This window comes from Melospiza georgiana, chromosome 2 (genome assembly GCF_028018845.1).
Source record: "Melospiza georgiana isolate bMelGeo1 chromosome 2, bMelGeo1.pri, whole genome shotgun sequence".
Classification (NCBI taxonomy): domain Eukaryota; kingdom Metazoa; phylum Chordata; class Aves; order Passeriformes; family Passerellidae; genus Melospiza; species Melospiza georgiana.
In genome coordinates, this window is record NC_080431.1 from 88,629,969 (window position 1) to 88,648,378 (window position 18,410).

The following is an 18,410-nucleotide window of genomic DNA, read 5'->3' on the forward strand; positions in this document are numbered from 1 at the left end:
CAATCTGCCATCAAAAAGTTGGCAGTCGAGTTTTGTTTTCCAGGGAAAAGCGCCGTTGTTTGTGTTTGGGGCCCTGTGGCTGGGAGTGGCCGGCTGGCCCCTGAAAATCCACGATAGGCAGAATGGTTCCCAGACCCAAGGTGGCACCAGTGCCAAGTTGGGCTGTTTTTGTATTACCAAGTGCGTCCTGCAATTTGCCTTCCAGAAGTGGGGCAGTTGAGTTTTGTTTGCCAGAGAAAAGGGCCGTGGTTTGTGTTTGAGGGCATATGGCTGAGAGTGGCCGGCTGACCCCACAAAATCCACAATAGGCAGGATGGTTCCCAGAGCCAAGGTGGCACCAGTGCCAAGTCGGGCTGGTTTGATAGTACTAAATAGCTCCTGCAATCTGCCATCCAGAAGCGGGGTAGCTTAATTTTGTTTGTCAGGGAAACGGGCAGAGCTTTGTGTCTGGGGTCCTGTGGCTGGGAGTGGCCGGCTGGCTCCTTAGAATCCACGATACGGAGGATGGTTCCCAGACCAGTGGTGGCACCAGTGCCAAGTTGGGCTGGTTTGATAGTACCAAGTGGCTCCTGCAATCTGCCATCAAAAAGTTGGCAGGCGAGTTTTGTTTTCCAGGGAAAAGCGCCGTTGTTTGTGTTTGGGGGCCTGTGGCTGGGAGTGGCCGGCTGGCTAATTAGAATCCACGATACGCAGGATGGTTCCCAGACCCGAGGTGGCACCAGTGCCAAGTCGGGATAGTTTGATGGTGCAAAGTGGCTCCTGCAATCTGCCATCCAGAAGCGGGGCAGCTTACTTTTGTTTTCCATGGAAACTGGCCGAGGTTCCTGTCTGGGGGTCTATGGCTGGGAGTGACCTCCTGGCTCCTGAAAAGCTATGCTAGGCAGGATGGTGACCAGACCCATGGTGGCACCAGTGCCAAGTTGGGCTGGTTTGATTGTACCAAGTGGCTCCTGCAATCTGCCATCAAAAAGTTGGCAGGCGAGTTTTGTTTTCCGGGGAAAAGCGCCGTTGTTTGTGTTTGGGGGCCTGTGGCTGGGAGTGGCTGCCTGGCGCCTTAGAATCTACGTTACGCAGCATGGTTCCCAGAGCCAAGGTGGCACCAGTGCCAAGTCGGGCTGGTTTGATAGTACCAAGTGGCTCCTGCAATCTGCCATCCAGAAGCGGGGTAGCTTAATTTTGTTTGCCAGGGAAACGGGCCGAGGTATTTGTCTGGGGGCCTATGGCTGAGAGTGACCGGCTAGGTCCTGAAAAGCTACGATAGGCAGGATGGTGACCATACCCATGGTGGCACCAGTGCCAAGTTGGGCTGGTTTGATAGTACCAAGTGGCTCCTGCAATCTGCCATCAAAAAGTTTGCAGGCCAGATTTGTTTTCCGGGGAAAAGCGCCGTTGTTTGTGTTTGGGGGCCTGTGGCTGGGAGTGGCCGGCTGGCTCCTTGGAATCCACGATACGCAGGATGGTTCCCAGACCCGAGGTGGCACCAGTGCCAAGTCAGGCTGGTTTGATGGTTCAAAGTGGCTCCTGCAATCTGCCATCCAGGAGCAGGGTAGCTTACTTTTTTTTGCTGGGGACACGGGCAGAGCTTTGTGTCTGGGGCCTATGGCTGGGAGTGACCGGCTGGCTCCTGAAAAGCTACGATAGGCATTATGGTTACCAGACCCATGGAGGCACCAGTGCCAAGTCGGGCTGGTTTGATAGTACCAAGTGGCTCCTGCAATCTGCCATCCAGAAGCGGGGCAGCTTACTTTTGTTTGCCAGGGAAACGTGCCGAGGTTTTTGTCTGGGGGACTATGGCTGGGAGTGACCTCCTGGCTCCTGAAAAGCTACGATAGGCAGGATTGTGACCAGACCCATGGTGGCACCAGTGCCAAGTTGGGCTGGTTTGATAGTACCAAGTGGCTCCTGCAATCTGCCATCAAAAAGTTGGCAGGCGAGTTTTGTTTTCCAGGGAAAAGCGCCGTTGTTTGTGTTTGGGGGCCTGTGGCTAGGAGTGGCCGCCTGGCGCCTAAGAATCTACGTTACGCAGCATGGTTCCCAGAGCCAAGGTGGCACCAGTGCCAAGTCGGGCTGGTTTGATAGTACCAAGTGGCTCCTGCAATCTGCCATCCAGAAGCGGGGCAGCTTACTTTTGTTTGCCAGGGAAACGGGCCGAGGTTTGTGTCTGGGGGCCTATGGCTGGGAGTGACCAGCTGGCTCCTGAAAAGCTACGATAGGCAGGATGGTGACCAGACCCATGGTGGCACCATTGCCAAGTTGGGCTGGTTTGATAGTACCAAGTGGCTCCTGCAATCTGCCATCAAAAATTTGGCAGGCCAGTTTTGTTTTCCAGTGAAAAGCGCCGTTGTTTGTGTTTGTGGGCCTGTGGCTGGGAGTGGCCAGCTGGCTCCTTAGAATCCACGATACGCAGCATGGTTCCCAGACCAGAGGTGGCACCAGTGCCAAGTCGGGCTGGTTTGATGGTTCAAAATGGCTCCTGCAATCTGCCATCCAGAAGCGGGGTAGCTTACTTTTGTTTGCCAGGGAAACGGGCAGAGCTTTGTGTCTGGGGCCTATGGCTGGGAGTGACCGGCTGGCTCCTGAAAAGCTACGATAGGCAGGATGGTTACCAGACCCATGGAGGCACCAGTGCCAAGTTGGGCTGGTTTGATAGTACCAAGTCGCTCCTGCAATCTGCCATCCAAAAGCAGGGCAACTGAGTTTTGTTTGCCAGAGAAAAGCGCTGTTGTTTGTGTTTGGGGTCCTGTGGCTGGGAGTGGCCGGCTGGCTCCTTACAATCCACGATACGCAGGATGGTTCCCAGACCCAAGGTGGCACCAGTGCCAAGTCGGGCTGGTTTGATAGTACCAAGTGGTTCCTGCAATCTGCCATCCAGAAGCGGGGCAGCTTAATTTGTTTACCATGGAAATGGGCCCAGCTCTGTGTCTGGGCGCCTATGGCTGGGAGTGACCGGCTGGCTCCTGAAAAGCTACGATAGGCAGGATGGTGACCAGACCCATGGTGGCACCAGTGCCAAGTTGGCTGGTTTGATAGTACCAAGTGGCTCCTGCAATCTGCCATCAAAAATTTGGCAGGCGAGTTTTGTTTTCCGGGGAAAAGCGCCGTTGTTTGTGTTTGGGGGCCTGTGGCTGGGAGTGGCTGCCTGGCGCCTTAGAATCTACGTTACGCAGCATGGTTCCCAGAGCCAAGGTGGCACCAGTGCCAAGTCGGGCTGGTTTGATAGTACCAAGTGGCTCCTGCAATCTGCCATCCAGAAGCGGGGTAGCTTAATTTTGTTTGCCAGGGAAACGGGCCGAGGTATTTGTCTGGGGGCCTATGGCTGAGAGTGACCGGCTAGGTCCTGAAAAGCTACGATAGGCAGGATGGTGACCATACCCATGGTGGCACCAGTGCCAAGTTGGGCTGGTTTGATAGTACCAAGTGGCTCCTGCAATCTGCCATCAAAAAGTTTGCAGGCCAGATTTGTTTTCCGGGGAAAAGCGCCGTTGTTTGTGTTTGGGGGCCTGTGGCTGGGAGTGGCCGGCTGGCTCCTTGGAATCCACGATACGCAGGATGGTTCCCAGACCCGAGGTGGCACCAGTGCCAAGTCAGGCTGGTTTGATGGTTCAAAGTGGCTCCTGCAATCTGCCATCCAGGAGCAGGGTAGCTTACTTTTTTTTGCCGGGGACACGGGCAGAGCTTTGTGTCTGGGGCCTATGGCTGGGAGTGACCGGCTGGCTCCTGAAAAGCTACGATAGGCATTATGGTTACCAGACCCATGGAGGCACCAGTGCCAAGTCGGGCTGGTTTGATAGTACCAAGTGGCTCCTGCAATCTGCCATCCAGAAGCGGGGCAGCTTACTTTTGTTTGCCAGGGAAACGTGCCGAGGTTTTTGTCTGGGGGACTATGGCTGGGAGTGACCGGCTGGCTCCTGAAAAGCTACGATAGGCAGGATTGTGACCAGACCCATGGTGGCACCAGTGCCAAGTTGGGCTGGTTTGATAGTACCAAGTGGCTCCTGCAATCTGCCATCAAAAAGTTGGCAGGCGAGTTTTGTTTTCCAGGGAAAAGCGCCGTTGTTTGTGTTTGGGGGCCTGTGGCTAGGAGTGGCCGCCTGGCGCCTAAGAATCTACGTTACGCAGCATGGTTCCCAGAGCCAAGGTGGCACCAGTGCCAAGTCGGGCTGGTTTGATAGTACCAAGTGGCTCCTGCAATCTGCCATCCAGAAGCGGGGCAGCTTACTTTTGTTTGCCAGGGAAACGGGCCGAGGTTTGTGTCTGGGGGCCTATGGCTGGGAGTGACCAGCTGGCTCCTGAAAAGCTACGATAGGCAGGATGGTGACCAGACCCATGGTGGCACCATTGCCAAGTTGGGCTGGTTTGATAGTACCAAGTGGCTCCTGCAATCTGCCATCAAAAATTTGGCAGGCCAGTTTTGTTTTCCAGTGAAAAGCGCCGTTGTTTGTGTTTGTGGGCCTGTGGCTGGGAGTGGCCAGCTGGCTCCTTAGAATCCACGATACGCAGCATGGTTCCCAGACCAGAGGTGGCACCAGTGCCAAGTCGGGCTGGTTTGATGGTTCAAAATGGCTCCTGCAATCTGCCATCCAGAAGCGGGGTAGCTTACTTTTGTTTGCCAGGGAAACGGGCAGAGCTTTGTGTCTGGGGCCTATGGCTGGGAGTGACCGGCTGGCTCCTGAAAAGCTACGATAGGCAGGATGGTTACCAGACCCATGGAGGCACCAGTGCCAAGTTGGGCTGGTTTGATAGTACCAAGTCGCTCCTGCAATCTGCCATCCAAAAGCAGGGCAACTGAGTTTTGTTTGCCAGAGAAAAGCGCTGTTGTTTGTGTTTGGGGTCCTGTGGCTGGGAGTGGCCGGCTGGCTCCTTACAATCCACGATACGCAGGATGGTTCCCAGACCCAAGGTGGCACCAGTGCCAAGTCGGGCTGGTTTGATAGTACCAAGTGGTTCCTGCAATCTGCCATCCAGAAGCGGGGCAGCTTAATTTGTTTACCATGGAAATGGGCCCAGCTCTGTGTCTGGGCGCCTATGGCTGGGAGTGACCGGCTGGCTCCTGAAAAGCTACGATAGGCAGGATGGTGACCAGACCCATGGTGGCACCAGTGCCAAGTTGGCTGGTTTGATAGTACCAAGTGGCTCCTGCAATCTGCCATCAAAAATTTGGCAGGCGAGTTTTGTTTTCCTGGGAAAAGCGCCGTTGTTTGTGTTTGGGGGCCTGTGGCTGGGAGTGGCGGGCTGGCTCCTTAGAATCCACGATACGCAGGATGGTTCCCAGACCCATAGAGGCACCAGTGCCAAGTCGGGCTGATTTGATAGTACCAAGTGGTTCCTGCAATCTGCCATCCAGAAGCGGGGCAGCTTACTTTTGTTTGCCAGGGAAACGGGCCGAGCTTTGTGTCTGGGGGCCTATGGCTGGGAGTGACCGGCTGGCTCCTGAAAAGCTACGATAGGCAGGATGGTGACCAGGCCCATGGTGACACCAGTGCCAAGTTGGGCTGGTTTGATAGTACCAAGTGGCTCCTGCAATCTGCCATCGAGAAGTGGGGCAGCTGAGTTTTATTTGCCAGAGAAAAGGGCCGTGGTTTTTGTTTGGGGGCCTATGGCTCAGAGTGGCCGGCTGGCCCCTGAAAATCCGCGGTAGGCAGAATGGTTCCCAGACCCAAGGTGGCACCAGTGCCAAGTTGGGCTGTTTTTGTATTACCAAGTGCGTCCTGCAATTTGCCTCCCAGAAGAGGGGCAGTTGAGTTTTGTTTGCCAGAGAAAAGGGCCGTGGTTTGTGTTTGAGGGCATATGGCTGAGAGTGGCCGGATGACCCCACAAAATCCACAATAGGCAGGATGGTTCCCAGAGCCAAGGTGGCACCAGTGCCAAGTCGGGCTGGTTTGATAGTACTAAATAGCTCCTGCAATCTGCCATCCAGAAGCGGGGTAGCTTAATTTTGTTTGTCAGGGAAACGGGCAGAGCTTTGTGTCTGGGGTCCTGTGGCTGGGAGTGGCCGGCTGGCTCCTTAGAATCCACGATACGCAGGATGGTTCCCAGACCAGTGGTGGCACCAGTGCCAAGTTGGGCTGGTTTGATAGTACCAAGTGGCTCCTGCAATCTGCCATCAAAAAGTTGGCAGGCGAGTTTTGTTTTCCAGGGAAAAGCGCCGTTGTTTGTGTTTGGGGGCCTGTGGCTGGGAGTGGCCGGCTGGCTAATTAGAATCCACGATACGCAGGATGGTTCCCAGACCCGAGGTGGCACCAGTGCCAAGTCGGGCTAGTTTGATTGTGCAAAGTGGCTCCTGCAATCTGCCATTCAGAAGCGGGGCAGCTTACTTTTGTTTTCCATGGAAACTGGCCGAGGTTCCTGTCTGGGGGTCTATGGCTGGGAGTGACCTCCTGGCTCCTGAAAAGCTATGCTAGGCAGGATGGTGACCAGACCCATGGTGGCACCAGTGCCAAGTTGGGCTGGTTTGATTGTACCAAGTGGCTCCTGCAATCTGCCATCAAAAAGTTGGCAGGCGAGTTTTGTTTTCCGGGGAAAAGCGCCGTTGTTTGTGTTTGGGGGCCTGTGGCTGGGAGTGGCTGCCTGGCGCCTTAGAATCTACGTTACGCAGCATGGTTCCCAGAGCCAAGGTGGCACCAGTGCCAAGTCGGGCTGGTTTGATAGTACCAAGTGGCTCCTGCAATCTGCCATCCAGAAGCGGGGTAGCTTAATTTTGTTTGCCAGGGAAACGGGCCGAGGTATTTGTCTGGGGGCCTATGGCTGAGAGTGACCGGCTAGGTCCTGAAAAGCTACGATAGGCAGGATGGTGACCATACCCATGGTGGCACCAGTGCCAAGTTGGGCTGGTTTGATAGTACCAAGTGGCTCCTGCAATCTGCCATCAAAAAGTTTGCAGGCCAGATTTGTTTTCCGGGGAAAAGCGCCGTTGTTTGTGTTTGGGGGCCTGTGGCTGGGAGTGGCCGGCTGGCTCCTTGGAATCCACGATACGCAGGATGGTTCCCAGACCCGAGGTGGCACCAGTGCCAAGTCAGGCTGGTTTGATGGTTCAAAGTGGCTCCTGCAATCTGCCATCCAGGAGCAGGGTAGCTTACTTTTTTTTGCCGGGGACACGGGCAGAGCTTTGTGTCTGGGGCCTATGGCTGGGAGTGACCGGCTGGCTCCTGAAAAGCTACGATAGGCATTATGGTTACCAGACCCATGGAGGCACCAGTGCCAAGTCGGGCTGGTTTGATAGTACCAAGTGGCTCCTGCAATCTGCCATCCAGAAGCGGGGCAGCTTACTTTTGTTTGCCAGGGAAACGTGCCGAGGTTTTTGTCTGGGGGACTATGGCTGGGAGTGACCGGCTGGCTCCTGAAAAGCTACGATAGGCAGGATTGTGACCAGACCCATGGTGGCACCAGTGCCAAGTTGGGCTGGTTTGATAGTACCAAGTGGCTCCTGCAATCTGCCATCAAAAAGTTGGCAGGCGAGTTTTGTTTTCCAGGGAAAAGCGCCGTTGTTTGTGTTTGGGGGCCTGTGGCTAGGAGTTGCCGCCTGGCGCCTAAGAATCTACGTTACGCAGCATGGTTCCCAGAGCCAAGGTGGCACCAGTGCCAAGTCGGGCTGGTTTGATAGTACCAAGTGGCTCCTGCAATCTGCCATCCAGAAGCTGGGCAGCTTACTTTTGTTTGCCAGGGAAACGGGCCGAGGTTTGTGTCTGGGGGCCTATGGCTGGGAGTGACCAGCTGGCTCCTGAAAAGCTACGATAGGCAGGATGGTGACCAGACCCATGGTGGCACCATTGCCAAGTTGGGCTGGTTTGATAGTACCAAGTGGCTCCTGCAATCTGCCATCAAAAATTTGGCAGGCCAGTTTTGTTTTCCAGTGAAAAGCGCCGTTGTTTGTGTTTGTGGGCCTGTGGCTGGGAGTGGCCAGCTGGCTCCTTAGAATCCACGATACGCAGCATGGTTCCCAGACCAGAGGTGGCACCAGTGCCAAGTCGGGCTGGTTTGATGGTTCAAAATGGCTCCTGCAATCTGCCATCCAGAAGCGGGGTAGCTTACTTTTGTTTGCCAGGGAAACGGGCAGAGCTTTGTGTCTGGGGCCTATGGCTGGGAGTGACCGGCTGGCTCCTGAAAAGCTACGATAGGCAGGATGGTTACCAGACCCATGGAGGCACCAGTGCCAAGTTGGGCTGGTTTGATAGTACCAAGTCGCTCCTGCAATCTGCCATCCAAAAGCAGGGCAACTGAGTTTTGTTTGCCAGAGAAAAGCGCTGTTGTTTGTGTTTGGGGTCCTGTGGCTGGGAGTGGCCGGCTGGCTCCTTACAATCCACGATACGCAGGATGGTTCCCAGACCCAAGGTGGCACCAGTGCCAAGTCGGGCTGGTTTGATAGTACCAAGTGGTTCCTGCAATCTGCCATCCAGAAGCGGGGCAGCTTAATTTGTTTACCATGGAAATGGGCCCAGCTCTGTGTCTGGGCGCCTATGGCTGGGAGTGACCGGCTGGCTCCTGAAAAGCTACGATAGGCAGGATGGTGACCAGACCCATGGTGGCACCAGTGCCAAGTTGGGCTGGTTTGATAGTACCAAGTGGCTCCTGCAATCTGCCATCAAAAATTTGGCAGGCGAGTTTTGTTTTCCTGGGAAAAGCGCCGTTGTTTGTGTTTGGGGGCCTGTGGCTGGGAGTGGCGGGCTGGCTCCTTAGAATCCACGATACGCAGGATGGTTCCCAGACCCATAGAGGCACCAGTGCCAAGTCGGGCTGATTTGATAGTACCAAGTGGTTCCTGCAATCTGCCATCCAGAAGCGGGGCAGCTTACTTTTGTTTGCCAGGGAAACGGGCCGAGCTTTGTGTCTGGGGGCCTATGGCTGGGAGTGACCGGCTGGCTCCTGAAAAGCTACGATAGGCAGGATGGTGACCAGGCCCATGGTGACACCAGTGCCAAGTTGGGCTGGTTTGATAGTACCAAGTGGCTCCTGCAATCTGCCATCGAGAAGTGGGGCAGCTGAGTTTTGTTTGCCAGAGAAAAGGGCCGTGGTTTTTGTTTGGGGGCCTATGGCTCAGAGTGGCCGGCTGGCCCCTGAAAATCCGCGGTAGGCAGAATGGTTCCCAGACCCAAGGTGGCACCAGTGCCAAGTTGGGCTGTTTTTGTATTACCAAGTGCGTCCTGCAATTTGCCTCCCAGAAGAGGGGCAGTTGAGTTTTGTTTGCCAGAGAAAAGGGCCGTGGTTTGTGTTTGAGGGCATATGGCTGAGAGTGGCCGGATGACCCCACAAAATCCACAAGAGGCAGGATGGTTCCCAGAGCCAAGGTGGCACCAGTGCCAAGTCGGGCTGGTTTGATAGTACTAAATAGCTCCTGCAATCTGCCATCCAGAAGCGAGGTAGCTTAATTTTGTTTGTCAGGGAAACGGGCAGAGCTTTTTGTCTGGGGTCCTGTGGCTGGGAGTGGCCGGCTGGCTCCTTAGAATCCACGATACGCAGGATGGTTCCCAGACCCGAGGTGGCACCAGTGCCATGTCGGGATAGTTTGATGGTGCAAAGTGGCTCCTGCAATCTGCCATCCAGAAGCGGGGTAGCTTACTTTTGTTTGCCAGGGAAACGGGCCGAGGGTTTTTTCTGGAGGCCTAGGGCTGGGAGTGACCGGCTGGCTCCTGAAAAGATACATGTGGCAGGATGAATACCAGACCCATGGCAGCAGCAGTGCCAAGTTGGGCTGATTTGATAGTACCAAGTGGCTCCTGCAATCTGCCATCAAAAAGTTGGCAGGCGTGTTTTGTTTTCCAGGGAAAAGCGCCGTTGTTTGTGTTTGGGGCCCTGTAGCTTGGAGTGGCCGCCTGTCGTCTTAGAATCCACGTTACGCAGCATGGTTCCCAGATCCAAGGTGGCACCAGTGCCAAGTCGGGCTGGTTTGATAGTACCAAGTGGCTCCTGCAATCTGCCATCCAGAAGCGGGGCAGCTTACTTTTGTTTTCCATGGAAACGGGCCGAGGTTTCTGTCTGGGGGTCTATGGCTGGGAGTGACCTCCTGGCTCCTGAAAAGCTATGCTAGGCAGGATGGTGACCAGACCCATGGTGGCACCAGTGCCAAGTTGGGCTGGTTTGATAGTACCAAGTGGCTCCTGCAATCTGCCATCAAAATGTTGGCAGGCGAGTTTTGTTTTCCGGGGAAAAGCGCCGTTGTTTGTGTTTGGGGGCCTGTGGCTCCGAGTGGCCGGGTGGCTGCTTAGAATCCACAATACGCAGGATGGTTCCCAGGTCAGAGGTGGCACCAGTGTCAAGTTGGGCTGGTTTGATGGTGCAAAGTGGCTCCTGCAATCTGCCATCCAGAAGCGGGGTAGCTTACTTTTGTTTGCCAGGGAAATGGGCCGAAATTCTTGTCTGGGGGCCAGTGCCTGGGGCTGGATGGCTGGCCGCTGAAAAGCTACGATAGGCAGGATGGTTACCAGACCCATGGTGGCACCAGTGCCAAGTCGGGTTGGTTTGATGATGTCAAGTTGCTCCTGCAATCTGCCATCCAGAAGCGGGGTATCTTACTTTTGTGTGCCAGGGAAACGGGCCGAGGTTTGTGGCTGGGGGCCCATGGCTGGGAGTGACCGGCTGGCTCCTGAAAAGCTACGATAGGCAGGATGGTGACCAGGCCCATGGTGGCACCAGTGCCAAGTTGGGCTGGTTTGATAGTACCAAGTGGCTCCTGCAATCTGCCATCAAAAAGTTGGCAGGCCGGTTTTGTTTTACAGGGAAATGCACCGTTGTTTGTGTTTGGGGGCCTGTGGCTTGGAGTGGCCAGCTGGCTACTTAGAATCCACGATACGCAGGATGGTTCCCAGACCCGAGGTGGCACCAGTGCCAAGTCGGGCTGGTTTGATACTACCAAGTGGCTCTTGCAATCTGCAATCCAGAAGCGGGGCAGCTGAATTTTGTTTGCCAGAGAAAAAGGCTGTTGTTTGTGTTTGGGGGCCTGTAGCTTGCAGTGGCGGGCTGGCTCCTGAAAATCCATGATACGCAGCATGCTTCCCAGACCCATGGTGGCACCAGTGCCAAGTAGGGCTAGTTTGATAGTACCAAGTGGCTCCTGCAATCTGCCATCCAGAAGAGGGGCAGTTGAGTTTTGTTTGCCAGAGAAAAGGGCCGTGGTTTGTGTTTGGGGGCATATGGCTGAGAGAGGCTGGCTGGCTCCTTAAAATCCACGATAGGCAAGATGGTTCCCAGATCCAAGGTGGCACCAGTGCCACGTCTGGCTGGTTTGATAGTACTAAATAACTCCTGCAATCTGCCATCTAGAAGCGGGGCAGCTTACTTTTGTTTGCCACGGAAACGGGCCGAGGTTTTTGTCTCGGGGCCTATGGCTGGGAGTGGCCGGCTGGCTCCTGAAAAGCTACGATAGGCAGGATGGTGACCAGACCCATGGTGGCACCAGTGCCAAGTTGGGCTGGTTTGATAGTACCAAGTGGCTCCTGCAATCTGCCATCAAAAAGTTGGCAGGCGAGTTTTGTTTTCCAGGGAAAAGCGCCGTTGTTTGTGTTTGGGGGCCTGTGGCTGGGAGTGGCCGGCTGGCTCCTGAAAACTACGATAGGCAGGATTGTGACAAGACCCATGGTGGCACCAGTGCCAAGTTGCGCTGGTTTGATAGCACGAAGTGGCTCCTGCAATCTGCCATCAAAAAGTTGGTAGGCGAGTTTTGTTTTCCAGGGAAAAGAGCCGTTGTTTGTGTTTGGGGGCCTGTGGCTGGGAGTGGCCGGCTGGCTCCTTAGAATCCACGATACGCAGGATGGTTCCCAGACCAGAGGTGGCACCAGTGCCAAGTTGGGCTGTTTTTGTAGTATCAAGTGCGTCCTGCAATTTGCCTTCCTGAAGAGGGGCAGTTGAGTTTTGTTTGCCAGAGAAAAGGGCCGTGGTTTCTGTTTGAGGGCATATGGCTGAGAGTGGCCGGCTGACACCACAAAATCCACAATAGGCAGGATGGTTCCCAGAGCCAAGGTGGCACCAGTGCCAAGTCGGGCTGGTTTGATAGTACTAAATAGCTCCTGCAATCTGCCATCCAGAAGCGGGGTAGCTTAATTTTGTTTGTCAGGGAAACGGGCAGAGCTTTTTGTCTGGGGTCCTGTGGCTGGGAGTGGCCTGCTGGCTCCTTAGAATCCACGATACGCAGGATGGTTCCCAGACCAGTGGTGGCACCAGTGCCAAGTTGGGCTGGTTTGATAGTACCAAGTGGCTCCTGCAATCTGCCATCAAAAAGTTGGCAGGCGAGTTTTGTTTTCCAGGGAAAAGCGCCGTTGTTTGTGTTTGGGGGCCTGTGGCTGGGAGGGGCCGGCTGGGTAATTAGAATCCACGTTACGCAGCATGGTTCCCAGATCCAAGGTGACACCAGTGCCAAGTCGGGCTGGTTTGATAGTACCAAGTGGCTCCTGCAATCTGCCATCCAGAAGCGGGGCAGCTTACTTTTGTTTGCCAGGGAAACGAGCCGAGGTATTTGTCTGGGGGCCTACGGCTGGGAGTGACCGGCTGGCTCCTGAAATGCTACGATAAGCAGGATGGTGACCAGACCCATGGTGGCACCAGTGCCAAGTTGGGCTGGTTTGATAGTACCAAGTGGCTCCTGCAATCTGCCATCCAGAAGCGGGGCAGCTTAATTTTGTTTGCCAGGGAAACGGGCCGAGGTATTTGTCTGGGGGCCTACGGCTGGGAGTGACCGGCTGGCTCCTGAAGTGCTACGATAAGCAGGATGGTGACCATACCCATAGTGGCACCAGTGCCAAGTTGGACTGGTTTGATAGTACCAAGTGGCTCCTGCACTCTGCCATCAAAAATCTAGCAGGCGAGTTTTGTTTTCCAGGGTAAAGTGCCGTTGTTTTGGTTTGGGGGCCTGTGGCCTGGAGTGGCCGGCTGGCTCCTTAGAACCCACGATACGCAGGATGGTTCCCAGACCAGAGGTGGCACCAGTGCCAAGTCGGGCTGGTTTGATGATGCCAAGTTGCTCCTGCAATCTGCCATCCAGAAGCGGGGTAGCTTACTTTTGTGTGCCAGGGAAACGGGCCGAGGTTTGTGGCTGGGGGCCTAAGGCTGGGAGTGACCGGCTGGCTCCTGAAAAGCTACGATAGGCAGGATGGTGACCAGACCCATGGTGGCACCAGTGCCAAGACGGGCTGGTTTGATAGTACCAAGTGGCTCCTGCAATCTGCCATCAAAAAGTTGGCAGGCGAGTTTTGTTTTCCAGGGAAAAGCACCGTTGTTTGTGTTTGAGGGTCTGTGTCTGGGAGTGGCCAGCTGGCTACTTAGAATCCACGATACGCAGGATGGTTCCCAGACCCAAGTTGGCACCAGTGCCAAGTCGGACTGGTTTGATACTACCAAGTGGCTCCTGCAATCTGCCATCCAGAAGCGGGGCAGCTGAAATTTGTTTTCCATGGAAACGGGCCGAGGTTTCTGTCTGGGGGTCTATGGCTGGGAGTGACCTCCTGGCTCCTGAAAAGCTATGCTAGGCAGGATGGTGACCAGACCCATGGTGGCACCAGTGCCAAGTTGGGCTGGTTTGATAGTACCAAGTGGCTCCTGCAATCTGCCATCAAAATGTTGGCAGGCGAGTTTTGTTTTCCGGGGAAAAGCGCCGTTGTTTGTGTTTGGGAGCCTGTGGCTCGGAGTCGCCGGGTGGCTGCTTAGAATCCACAATACGCAGGATGGTTCCCAGGCCAGAGGTGGCACCAGTGTCAAGTTGGGCTGGTTTGATGGTGCAAAGTGGCTCCTACAATCTGCCATCCAGAAGCGGGGTAGCTTACTTTTGTTTGCCATGGAAACGGGCCGAAATTCTTGTCTGGGGGCCAGTGCCTGGGGCTGGCTGGCTGGCCCCTGAAAAGCTACGATAGGCAGGATGGTGACCAGACCCATGGAGGCACCAGTGCCAAGTTGGGCTGGTTTGATAGTACCAAGTGGCTCCTGCAATCTGCCATCCAGAAGCGGGGCAGCTTAATTTTGTTTACCAGGGAAACGGGCCGAGGTATTTGTCTGGGGGCCTACGGCTGGGAGTGACCGGCTGGCTCCTGAAATGCTACGATAAGCAGGATGGTGACCATACCCATGGTGGCACCAGTGCCAAGTTGGGCTGGTTTGATAGTACCAAGTGGCTCCTGCACTCTGCCATCAAAAAGCTAGCAGGCGAGTTTTGTTTTTCAGGGAAAAGTGCCGTTGTTTGTGTTTGGGGGCCTGTGGCTGGGAGTGGCCGGCTGGCTCCTTAGAACCCACGATACGCAGGATGGTTCCCAGACCAGAGGTGGCACCAGTGCCAAGTCGGGCTGGTTTGATGATGCCAAGTTGCTCCTGCAATCTGCCATCCAGAAGCAGGGTAGCTTACTTTTGTGTGCCAGGGAAATGGGCCGAGGTTTGTGGCTGGGGGCCTATGGCTGGGAGTGACCGGCTGGCTCCTGAAAAGCTACGATACGCAGGATGGTTCCCAGACCCAAGTTGGCACCAGTGCCAAGTCGGACTGGTTTGATACTACCAAGTGGCTCCTGCAATCTGCCATCCAGAAGCGGGGCAGCTGAATTTTGTTTGCCAGGGAAACGGGCCGAGGTTTTGTGTCTGGGGGCCTATGGCTGGGAGTGACCGACTGGCTCCTGAAATGCTACGATAGGCAGGATGGTGACCAGACCCATAGTGGCACCAGTGCCAAGTTGGACTGGTTTGATTGTACCAAGTGGCTCCTGCACTCTGCCATCAAAAAGCTAGCAGGCGAGTTTTGTTTTCCAGGGAAAAGCGCCGTTGTTTGTGTTTGGGGGCCTGTGGCTGGGAGTGGCCGGCTGGCTCCTTAGAATCCACGATACGCAGGATGGTTCCCAGACCAGAGGTGGCACCAGTGCCAAGTCGGGCTGGTTTGATGATGCCAATTTGCTCCTGCAATCTGCCATCCAAAAGCGGGGTAGCTTACTTTTGTGTGCCAGGGAAACGGGCCGAGGTTTGTGCCTGGGGGCCCATGGCTGGGAGTGACCGGCTGGCTCCTGAAAAGCTACGATAGGCAGGATGGTGACCAGACCCATGGTGGCACCAGTGCCAAGTTGGGCTGGTTTGATAGTACCAAGTGGCTCCTGAAATCTGCCATCAATAAGTTGGCAGGCGAGTTTTGTTTTCCAGGGAAAAGCGCCGTTGTTTGTGTTTGGGGGCCTGTGGCTGGGAGTGGCCGCCTGGCGCCTTAGAATTTACGTTACGCAGGATGGTTCCCAGAGCCAAGGTGGCACCAGTGCCAAGTTCGGCTGGTTTGATGGTTCCAAGTGGCTCCTGCAATCTGCCATCAAAAAGTTGGCAGGCGAGTTTTGTTTTCCAGGGAAAAGCGCCGTTGTTTTTATTTGGGGGCCTGTGCCTGGGAGTGGCCGGCTGGCTCCTTAGAAGCCACGATACGCAGGATGGTTCCCAGACCCAAGGTGGCACCAGTGCCAAGTCGGGCTGGTTTGATAGTACCAAGTGGCTCCTGCAATCTGCCATCCAGAAGCGGGGCAGCTTACTTTTGTTTGCCAGGGAAACGAGCCGAGGTATTTGTCTGGGGGCCTACGGCTGGGAGTGACCGGCTGGCTCCTGAAATGCTACGATAAGCAGGATGGTGACCAGACCCATGGTGGCACCAGTGCCAAGTTGGGCTGGTTTGATAGTACCAAGTGGCTCCTGCAATCTGCCATCCAGAAGCGGGGCAGCTTAATTTTGTTTGCCAGGGAAACGGGCCGAGGTATTTGTCTGGGGGCCTACGGCTGGGAGTGACCGGCTGGCTCCTGAAGTGCTACGATAAGCAGGATGGTGACCATACCCATAGTGGCACCAGTGCCAAGTTGGGCTGGTTTGATAGTACCAAGTGGCTCCTGCACTCTGCCATCAAAAAGCTAGCAGGCGAGTTTTGTTTTCCAGGGTAAAGTGCCGTTGTTTTGGTTTGGGGGCCTGTGGCCTGGAGTGGCCGGCTGGCTCCTTAGAACCCACGATACGCAGCATGGTTCCCAGACCAGAGGTGGCACCAGTGCCAAGTCGGGCTGGTTTGATGATGCCAAGTTGCTCCTGCAATCTGCCATCCAGAAGCGGGGTAGCTTACTTTTGTGTGCCAGGGAAACGGGCCGAGGTTTGTGGCTGGGGGCCTAAGGCTGGGAGTGACCGGCTGGCTCCTGAAAAGCTACGATAGGCAGGATGGTGACCAGACCCATGGTGGCACCAGTGCCAAGACGGGCTGGTTTGATAGTACCAAGTGGCTCCTGCAATCTGCCATCAAAAAGTTGGCAGGCGAGTTTTGTTTTCCAGGGAAAAGCACCGTTGTTTGTGTTTGAGGGTCTGTGTCTGGGAGTGGCCAGCTGGCTACTTAGAATCCACGATACGCAGGATGGTTCCCAGACCCAAGTTGGCACCAGTGCCAAGTCGGACTGGTTTGATACTACCAAGTGGCTCCTGCAATCTGCCATCCAGAAGCGGGGCAGCTGAATTTTGTTTTCCATGGAAACGGGCCGAGGTTTCTGTCTGGGGGTCTATGGCTGGGAGTGACCTCCTGGCTCCTGAAAAGCTATGCTAGGCAGGATGGTGACCAGACCCATGGTGGCACCAGTGCCAAGTTGGGCTGGTTTGATAGTACCAAGTGGCTCCTGCAATCTGCCATCAAAATGTTGGCAGGCGAGTTTTGTTTTCCGGGGAAAAGCGCCGTTGTTTGTGTTTGGGCGCCTGTGGCTCGGAGTCGCCGGGTGGCTGCTTAGAATCCACAATACGCAGGATGGTTCCCAGGCCAGAGGTGGCACCAGTGTCAAGTTGGGCTGGTTTGATGGTGCAAAGTGGCTCCTACAATCTGCCATCCAGAAGCGGGGTAGCTTACTTTTGTTTGCCATGGAAACGGGCCGAAATTCTTGTCTGGGGGCCAGTGCCTGGGGCTGGCTGGCTGGCCCCTGAAAAGCTACGATAGGCAGGATGGTGACCAGACCCATGGAGGCACCAGTGCCAAGTTGGGCTGGTTTGATAGTACCAAGTGGCTCCTGCAATCTGCCATCCAGAAGCGGGGCAGCTTAATTTTGTTTACCAGGGAAATGGGCCGAGGTATTTGTCTGGGGGCCTACGGCTGGGAGTGACCGGCTGGCTCCTGAAGTGCTACGATAAGCAGGATGGTGACCATACCCATAGTGGCACCAGTGCCAAGTTGGGCTGGTTTGATAGTACCAAGTGGCTCCTGCACTCTGCCATCAAAAAGCTAGCAGGCGAGTTTTGTTTTCCAGGGTAAAGTGCCGTTGTTTTGGTTTGGGGGCCTGTGGCCTGGAGTGGCCGGCTGGCTCCTTAGAACCCACGATACGCAGGATGGTTCCCAGACCAGAGGTGGCACCAGCGCCAAGTCGGGCTGGTTTGATGATGCCAAGTTGCTCCTGCAATCTGCCATCCAGAAGCGGGGTAGCTTACTTTTGTGTGCCAGGGAAACGGGCCGAGGTTTGTGGCTGGGGGCCTAAGGCTGGGAGTGACCGGCTGGCTCCTGAAAAGCTACGATACGCAGGATGGTTCCCAGACCCAAGTTGGCACCAGTGCCAAGTCGGACTGGTTTGATACTACCAAGTGGCTCCTGCAATCTGCCATCCAGAAGCGGGGCAGCTGAATTTTGTTTGCCAGGGAAACGGGCCGAGGTTTTGTGTCTGGGGGCCTATGGCTGGGAGTGACCGACTGGCTCCTGAAATGCTACGATAGGCAGGATGGTGACCAGACCCATAGTGGCACCAGTGCCAAGTTGGACTGGTTTGATTGTACCAAGTGGCTCCTGCACTCTGCCATCAAAAAGCTAGCAGGCGAGTTTTGTTTTCCAGGGAAAAGCGCCGTTGTTTGTGTTTGGGGGCCTGTGGCTGGGAGTGGCCGGCTGGCTCCTTAGAACCCACGATACGCAGGATGGTTCCCAGACCAGAGGTGGCACCAGTGCCAAGTCGGGCTGGTTTGATGATGCCAATTTGCTCCTGCAATCTGCCATCCAAAAGCGGGGTAGCTTACTTTTGTGTGCCAGGGAAACGGGCCGAGGTTTGTGCCTGGGGGCCCATGGCTGGGAGTGACCGGCTGGCTCCTGAAAAGCTACGATAGGCAGGATGGTGACCAGACCCATGGTGGCACCAGTGCCAAGTTGGGCTGGTTTGATAGTACCAAGTGGCTCCTGAAATCTGCCATCAATAAGTTGGCAGGCGAGTTTTGTTTTCCAGGGAAAAGCGCCGTTGTTTGTGTTTGGGGGCCTGTGGCTGGGAGTGGCCGCCTGGCGCCTTAGAATTTACGTTACGCAGGATGGTTCCCAGAGCCAAGGTGGCACCAGTGCCAAGTTCGGCTGGTTTGATGGTTCCAAGTGGCTCCTGCAATCTGCCATCAAAAAGTTGGCAGGCGAGTTTTGTTTTCCAGGGAAAAGCGCCGTTGTTTTTGTTTGGGGGCCTGTGCCTGGGAGTGGCCGGCTGGCTCCTTAGAAGCCACGATACGCA